The sequence below is a fragment of the Falco naumanni genome, chromosome 13, assembly GCF_017639655.2.
Source record: "Falco naumanni isolate bFalNau1 chromosome 13, bFalNau1.pat, whole genome shotgun sequence".
NCBI classification, from domain to species: domain Eukaryota; kingdom Metazoa; phylum Chordata; class Aves; order Falconiformes; family Falconidae; genus Falco; species Falco naumanni.
The window spans coordinates 22,269,470-22,278,716 of NC_054066.1; positions in this window are offsets into that span (position 1 = coordinate 22,269,470).

Below are 9,247 nucleotides of genomic sequence, written 5' to 3' on the forward strand. Positions count from 1 at the left end.
ATAGTGATTGGGATAAGGGGCGGAAGGTTATTGTGCGTTGCTTGGATTTGTGGAGTAGTGGGCTTAGGAATAGGATTAGTACGGAGGCGGGTAGTGCTAAGGCTCCACCTAGTTTATTGGGGATTGAGCGTAGGATGGCGTAGGCAAATAGATCATTCTGGTTTGATGTCTGGGGGAGTGACTAGGGGTTTTGCTTTTGGAGGTTCCGTTGGAAAATAACGGGGTCATCAATACATTAGGAAAGCAGGGGGAAATGTCTGCAAGTTGTAGGTCTTGAAGCGAACTCGGCAGGTGGCACGTGCCTGCTTCTGACGGACGGCTGCCAGCCCCATCTCCGGCTTTCCCGAGCCATCTATTCCAGTGCTGTGATACCCGTAACATTAAAGCACTTTCCTGTCTAATCTGAATCTTCTTTGTTGCAATTAAAAACTTACTATTTTGTCCACCCTGAAGGGGGATTGGGGGTGTGCGTGTGTGTGTGAGAAAAAGCTGTTTCTTTATTGTTCACAGCAGCCTTTTGCGTATTTGAAATCTGTTGTTGTGTCCTTTCTGCTTTAGGCTGAACCGTCCTCAGTGCATCTTAATCAATTCATCAACACCGGCTGCTCTTCTTGACAAACAATCTAATGAATACTGAAATAAGAAGCTTGTTTATAAGAAATATGGTCTCTGGCACGAGTGGCGGTGGGGTGGAACTGAAAATGAAATAAGACTCCTAGTGTTGCAGTTCTGCTATAATGAATACAAACAATGGCTCAGTAATTTATGGGTTTGCATTACTGATGTCCCAGCAAAGATGGGACCCCGTTGTTCTTGGAAGTTTTACATAAATACCTTTTTTCTCTTCTACAAGCCTTTGTTTGTGCTGTTCCCCCTTCCTGGTTTTCCGCTAGTGACAGGTTCAGTCTAGAGGTGTCCACCAGGTCTATGGCAAAGGGAGGAACGAAACTCAGAATTTCCCCCAAAATAGGACACAGGACCAGGCTAATAGTTGTATCTGCCCATGGCTTCCACCTGGAACCACCCTCCCGAGCCGATACTGCTACGGAAATGTTCCAGGAGCAGTGAGAATGGGGAAGGGACCCTGGGAACTGGAGACGTGTGTGATGCCTGGATTGAAACAAAACAGAAAAGTGAATTCATGAAATGCTACCAAATACACTTGGTAAGAGGAGTAGGAAAGAGAGAATTTTTGCTGCTTTATATTAAACATGCTTTCAGGCAGTAAGTATTTTTAATTGTGATAAAAATTGGTTTAAGCCAAGGCTGCTTCTGTCTCATGGAGACACACATATTCCTGACTTCTGACCACACAGCTGTTTTGTCTCCCAGAGAGCTTCTTTTAAATAGACCAATGTCACAAGGATTCAAAAATAACCAGATCTGTCGTGAATAAAAAGCTTTAAACACATACCACTTTGTAGAACTGGAGAACCCCAGACATCTGCAAACTGAGAGGTCATTTCCGAACTGAGGCTGTGTATAAATAATTCCAATCCAAATGGGAATTTTGAGGGGGAAAAACTGTAAGTTGTGTAAAAATCAAGTATCTGAAATGTCTTATGTACTCGGCTTAGCAGTCACAGCTGGCTGCAGCCCCGGCCACTGTGAGACAGCCCGTGAGAGGCCACCAGAGCAGCCAGCTCCAGGCACAGCACCGACCCACCCTAGCAAGGCCAGCATCCAGCACGTGTTCCTGGCTGCGGGAACATCTAACAGCTCCCAAAAGGAGAGACAAGGTCCTTTTCCGTGAGCCGCTTCATCTTCACTGACCTAGCAGAAAAACACTGGCTGGTTTTGTTTTATATTTTTCCCTTTCCAGGGTGGAACAGCAGAAGTGGATGCAGCGAGATGGCCCAGCAGCGGGGTGGGCGGTCAGACCAGCGCAGCTGCCTCATCGCCCTGCACCCACGGCGAGAGCCCGTTACGGCTGGGATTGCTGGGTGTGTTCTGCAGCAAAAGGGCACCTGAGGGTGCTCTTGTGTCTATGGGTAAGTGGCGAATGGCTGGAAAAGGGTGAAGAGGTATAAAATGTGCTTTCAGTAGGCAGGTCACTTCTAGCTCTGGGTTATTACCTGCTCTGCTCTTGCCTGTATTGGGCAGCAACCTGAACCCTTCTGTGCAGGGGTCTGAGCGTGACTGCTGCTGCCGTGGGGAGCCAGAGGAAAAGGGATCTCCTTGATCAGCTCTAGTAGAGAGAGGGATTTTAAGGATCCAACAGTCTCAGACTGTGGTGGAGGGGGCAGGTGTGTACTGTACCCTCAGCTGCTTCCATATCCCTAAGGAGAAGTGGAGACTAGAAGAGGAGGTTTTATTAGCATTATTTTATCACTGCTGCAGAGCAAGGATGTGTTATTTTCCTATTAGATTTCTGCATCTCCACTGTCTTCCAAAACTTGCTACTTCAGCTGGGATTCCTGCAGCAATGTTATACTTCATGGTAAGCTGTTAAGATTTTGTTTTCTTTTCCTTTCCCCGGTGTTAGGGCAGTAGCTGTGCTCTGTACAGGCTCCTAAGCAGTTGTGGTCCTGCAGCCAGAGCAGGAGCATCCAGCAGAATGGTGCAAATCAGGCACTGTGGCAAACAGCTCAGTGGCTGGTGCAGGGCGTCCCAACAAGATTCACCTCATACCGAAGGCCATTCCCAGAAACTCAAAAAAACAGCTTGGTCTGGACTAATAAGGCTGGATTTTAAGTTTCAAGGTACCAGTGTGTGAGTCATTAAGGTATTCTAACACCTCCTCTGGCTTAGAGCATCGCAGCTTGCACCCAACTGTCCAGTGTCCAGTTTGTGTCAGTGTGGAGACAGGCTAGAAGACCAACATGGTGTGGCAGTGCCTTGTGTCATCTGAACTAAACTACAAACGGGAAACAGAAAAGTGTCTTGGAGGGGGAGCAAATGTAGTCAGTAAGATTCAGAACATAAGTGGTGCTATTATTTCCCATTTCCTGTAAGCCAATTTACTGTACTTCCAGCCTTCCTTCTCCTCTCTGCAAAACAGCAGCCGGAGGAGTCATTAAAACAGAGATTGGATCCCAAGATTGCCTATAATTCAGATACTTCAGTGATAGAAAAATGTATAGTTTCAAGAGAAAGCATGTGTGAGTACCAAATCTCACCAAATTGCAGAGATGTTAGTTTGTTCAAACCAGCCCCTCTGTGCTTTAGAGGAAACAATTTACTACTTTAGTAAATAAACACAGCTGTTAAGAAGTTAAGATTAGACTGTCAGATTCATCGTCCGCTGAGTAAATGATAGTGTACAGGCCTTCGTTATCTGCAAAAGTGAAGATGCTGGAGTGTGCCTCGAGTATGGAAAAAAGGAGATTAAAAGGCTGATAAAACAGATGATGCATTGGGACCACAGTCCTTTCAACCGATGGGTGGATGGAGTGCTCTTCCACAGTAAAGTCTGCTGTCACAGCAGGCGTGTGTGTCTGCGTGTGGATGTACAGGGAGGAAGGAGGGGACGGTAAGGACTTGGTGACGAGTACCAGGCTGTCAGCTTTGCAGAACGACAGGGGAACTTCCACAGGCACGGTTGTCACTGGCGACTGGGGTCGACTACTGTGCGCCTCAAGACCTTCCTCTCATTTCCTTGCGTTAGTTTGTCTTGCAGGAGCGCTGCCTGCCCACTGTCCCAGCTCCGCGGGGCACAGCCCATGGCCATTCACATTAAATGCAGGATTTAAAGTGAGGTCTGTATGATTTACATCAGAGGCAGTCTTCTGACCAACAGCAGGGAGGGGTATTTGAGCAGTGCAACGTTTTGCCCTTCTAATCCATAGATATCATACCCGAGGAGGGTGGAAGGCGTTTTCCCTCCTGGTATTACAGATGGTTCTAGGGTGGCTGACTGCTGGCTCCATGCAAGTCAGCAGCCGGATCTCTGGGAACTTCAGTACAACAGAATTTTTATCCGTCTCTGTGACTTTTGGCTTTAAAAATTGATTACAGAATTTGGTGTGACCTGTTACTTGGACAGCCGTTGCAATCCCTCATTAAAATCCCCTGCTTTCCTCTCATTTTTTTAGTGGTGTCCAGCTAAACTGTGCTGCACCTTTTCCTGAAGCCAATGCCACGGTTTAAATGCATATTTTAACCTGTTTCATCTATTTTTTCATCAGCCCAAGAGACTCCTCACAGGTGCCAGGACCTGCCTGGGAGCCTGGTTCTTCCTCCGTCCTCCCTGAGCTGCCCACCAGAGGCTGTGGCTAAAGCCCTGGTGATGTTTCTGTCTGTTGCCTGTCCCTGCACCACTATTCTTCTTCACTGGCCCGTTTCTCTGCTGGGCCTGTTCACATTCCTGCATCTTCAGCTGGTTTGGGGCAGCTGCTGAGTCAGCGGTTCTCTTCTCCAGCTGCCTTAAGAGAAGACATTTCCATACAGCAGTTAAGCTCTAAAACTGTCTGAATTCTTAATCTCGTGCTTGAAAACACCAACACGCTGCTGCCACGGAGGCGGTTGAAGCCATAAAATGGGTGTCACTGCAACATGGCCAGAAACCCTCTGCAGCGTCCTCGTGGCTCCCCAGCAGCCCGATGGACCAGTGTGCTGTGTCGGGAAGCAGCGGCAGGTCAGCCCAGCCAGGAGGTCTCGTGTATTCTGCTCCTGGGGGAGCTTCTGCCTCGGCCTCTCTGTGTTTGCTTTCCCTCAAAGCTGCTGGGGGAAGAAAGTGGCTCTGCACATGCAGCAAACCCTGACAGCGAGCTGCTGCTGGGGGTGGCTGCTGTCTTCTAGGACATGTCCCCAACACCTGGGTTTGCATGTTCTAGGGATGGGAAGCAGGTGCTGAGAGGATTGGCAGGCGTTGTCGGGCTGGCTGAGTGCTGGGTTACCTGTCCAGCACCGTGCCTGCGTTCCCGTATGGCATCAAAGCTGGTGACAGGCCTTTGCATCCATTGGAAAAGTGATATCTTTTTTTCTGTAAGATACCCAACCTGGCATCCCTATTTCACTGTAAATTATTAATGGAACCAAGCCCTATTTTTTTTTTAATCCCCCTGCTACTGAATGAGGTAGACCTCTGTCTGAAATAGGAATTGTGTGACAAGGCAGCTATTTCAGTGACAACCAAAGAATTAATTAATTTTTTTTGCACTGATACAAGCAATAGCTTAGAAGTTAGGAGTGACACATTTTGCTTCATAACCATTCTTTGTCTTTTTCCATTGAATGAAGGTTTGAGGAGGTTGATGTTTTGGGGGGTATGAAGTGCTATCTACTTTATCATGCCAAGTTGCTCATTTTTGAATAATAAATATCCATCTAAAAATGCATAGGATGAACATCCATGCAATTTAAAAACAAAGCTCATCAGATGGTTTATCTAAGTGATGTGTGTTGGATGGTTTTGAGATACAAGGTGACTGAGAAAATGAAGTTATTTCACTAGAAGATGTAATTGTTACTTACGGGGCTTAATTATTCCATGTGTTAATGCATTGTTCTTGCAGCTGCTGGCAGAGAAGGGCTCCTTTCAGGCAATGGCATGCATGATAATGAACCTCAAGGTTTGCTTTTCTGGCTTTTACACTTGTGTGCTGCCACTCCAGCTGCTTGTGGCCCTAGATAACTACAGCAGAGAATCCCATATTTAGCGGAAACAAAATCTATTGATGATAAACAAGTTCCCAGTTAAAAGTCATAGAGACTGATGTGAGTGCACTGTGTGCTGTGAAGGCAACCAAGGAGACTTGTTAGAGAAATGAGACACGCCTTTAAAAAGCACGGAGGAAACAATCCAGACAGGTGATATAATTTTTTAGTTATTGTCTTTCCAAATGCCTGCAGGAGATAAAGCTCTTTTTCCTTCTCCCGCCCGAGAGCCTTACAGCTGCGGGAAGCTTGGATATGAGTTATCCCTATGGCATGTCTCCTGAGTCCATGCTGATGTTTATGAAGTGCTCGTATCTCATAACCCAGGTCTTTCTCTGGCAGACCAAGCCTTGACTGTAACGCTGTGTTCAGTTCTCCATTTCTGTTGCATTCGTGGCCCCCATCGTATCTGCTTAAGAGACTGTTTCTGCTTCATTTTCATTCTTTTGTGTTATTTACCAGCAGCTCTACTTCAAATATCAGCACAGTGGATTTAACTGGAATCACCCTCCCAGCCTGCGTGGAAGCCTGTGGCTCTGTGGTTCTGCACATCACCAGGAACCCAGGTTTGTGCTGTGTCCTTACGTACGCACCAGCTCATCTGTTCTGGATAGGGCGTTTGGGCTGTATTGCCTCATTTCATGGCTGCTGGCCCTTAAAAGCAAAATACAAAATAAATATTTTTTTTTAAAAAAAAAAGGGAGGCAGGTAGAGGAAGAGAGAGAGAGAAAAAACCAGTGAGGCTCTGCTCCTGCTTCTTTCCAGACCTTATTCAGACCTCACATGTCTTGCACAACTCTTCAGAGATATGTAATTATCCAGCAAAGCCATGTACTTTGCTGTCCCTTCTCTGTGCTGAGAGAAAGCTGCTGAGCCTATGTTCTTTTTGAAAATAACAGTAATAAAAAAAAGACTTTAAAGGAAAAGATGCTGCTCTTATGCAGAGTGTGCTTGTTTGGGCAGTTTGATGTCCTATTTTTATTATAAATATAATTGAATTTCCAATAGTTACGTGCAAACAACTGTCGCTTGGGAATAAGAAGAAGTAGACGTATGCTAATCGAAAGCTCTGATAATTACACAATCTTCAAATTAATTAACGAGCCAAAGGCAGCCAAACATTAGCATTTAGAGAGTGCTTTGCTGCATTAACCACTAATGAGTTCATTTAAATCTATCATGCAACCCATTTTGGAAAGCATAAGCCATATTTAATCATATTCAATCAGATTTTATAATGAAATCTTTAATGCCAGGCATTGTTGATTGTGCAATTACCATAGAATTTTATTTCTTAAATACAGGGGATAAGACAGTAGTATCTATCATTAGCTGAATTGTACCTTGAGAAAAATGTGGAAATAAAAGATACACGAGTCCAGGTAAGAATATTCTTATAATAAGTGTGAACTGGCAAATAATTTTGTGTGTGCTTTTTGATTTCTTGCTTTTCTTTCCATTAGGTGAGAAGAATTTATTTTACTTGTGATAAATCAATCACTATTTTCCCAGAAATACTTGGGAATTCCATGATAAAAGAAAATGTACGTGCTTAAATTATTTGCTGTTTTCAGCCTGGGCAGTTGTGGTGCTGCTGTTCATTGGCACAGCTCTGCTCTTCATTTCGTTCCTTTAGAGCTGAAATAACACAAAAAAAGTCACAAGAGCTTCTCTGCATTTAAATCAGAGTAACTGAGGTGAAACCTCCATCCATTGCCTTTTCTCAGACAGTCTAATTTCTGGTCCCATTGAAAGCCCAGTGTGCTTTGTCATCGGACTTAATAGAGCAGATAAATCACCATCAGCTCAGAAAGGGGACTTCTTCCACCAAAGTCAGTGTTGTTACTAAACTCAAAACATTCTTTTGGGTAAAATATCTTTCTCTACAAAGTGTTTTGTGGAACATTTCAGGCAGATAGAGCTGTTTCAATGTAAAAGTCCAACCCAGCGGTTTCTTGTATTGGAGGCTATGCTGGCACATGTGACAGCCAAAGGCTGGGCTGCCTGCCTGGCGTGTGGCAGGCTGCAGTGAGGACACCAGTCGAAAGCTGTCCTGGCATGGGAGCTATCCTGGCATGACATTCTTCCCATTTTTCATGAAAGGTTTTGACAGGGCTCGGTTTTGTTCCCATATCTTGAATTTTCATAGTGGTGGTTTGGTCCCCAGGATGAGCTGGGGCACTGGAGATCAGCACTGGCCCCCTAAGACTGTACTGGTATGGTCCAGAGTCCGGTCTCGGTACCTACCACGGGTGATGAAGTTCTCGTCAGAGTAACGGGCAAGGCTTACAATGCTACAAAATCTGAGACTTTCCAAGGGGTTTGTTCATGTCCTTGTTCCTGGGGACAAGTTTATTAGGAATAGAAGAGGCTGAGATTAGAACAGTATCTGGCAAGAGTTGTCTGCCCAGCTCTCTGCAGGTATGGGAGAGGGAACCTGGTGCTGCCTCTTCTGCAAGACAACTGAAGGGGTATCCCTCTGAGACCTCTGCTGCCTGCTGCATGATGTTTCCTTAGGTGATCACTAATGCTTGTCTGCCCTGTCTGTTCATCAAGCACTGGAAGCGAAGGATCTAGGACCACTTTTTTTTTTTTTTTTTTTATTAATTTGAAAAAACAAAGCTGGAAGATTTTATTAGCATTAGGTAGGTTTTCAGTCTTTGGGTCTTGGAGTGGAGGTGGTTTCATTTTCTTTCTAAAAAGTTGGGTAGTTCCAGAAAAACGTAATCCTCTTCCCAAATAAAAAGGACTAATTTGGAAACACTTTCAGTAGCAACTCAATTTCTCTTTAATTTCCTTGTAAATGTCTCTGTTATACCCCTTATCCAGTGTTGTTGGTTCAAATTTGGCTTCCCATTTTTGTGGCTCAGGTCAGAGAGCAAGAGATCAATTCATTAACCATCTGTAAACACCAACAAAAATACTCTTAACAGTGCCTTTCACCTGAGAATCTCAAAGAACCTTACCAGCAGTAAATGCCCCAGAGTGAGCCTGCAGGTGAGGGGATTAAATGCCTAAAAGGTCACCCTTTTACTGAACATTTGGACACTTCACAATAATTTCTTTCAACATTTTTATGTATTCAGTGGATAAGGGAATTGAAGTGACTCGCTTTTGGGACAGCACATTGTGTCTGTCCCACAGCTCAGAAGAAACCCAGGAATCCAAATTCCCAATCTCTTGATGTAATTCTGAAACCTTCCTTAGTGAGATGTTAGTTGTAGCAGTCGCTCCTTTGCATCCTAATGTGTAAATATCCACTGGTTAATAGCAGCACAATGGAATAAATTTGCAAGGTCTCATGAAAATGCACTGACTAAAACATTTGATTTGGGCTAGTTTAAGACTTCAGAGGATGCCTTTAGCTGCTAGTAAAGATAAAGAGCAATCATAAAAACTAAGTGACTCTCAGTTTGAAGCTGTATTCTTAAGCTTTTAAATGCTTTAAGGTGAGATTTCTATACTCACACCAGCACGTTCCCTCTAATTATCAAGTACTTCTTGGTACAGCACACTTCACAAGTAACAGGGCAAAGTTTCAGAGCATTGTGTTTTTGCAAGTTGAAAGCCATTAAGATTTTAGAACTTCTTCACAATGGGAAAATTGCAGTGGTAGGAGTGATTTTCTGTGAGTATAGTTAAACCTGTG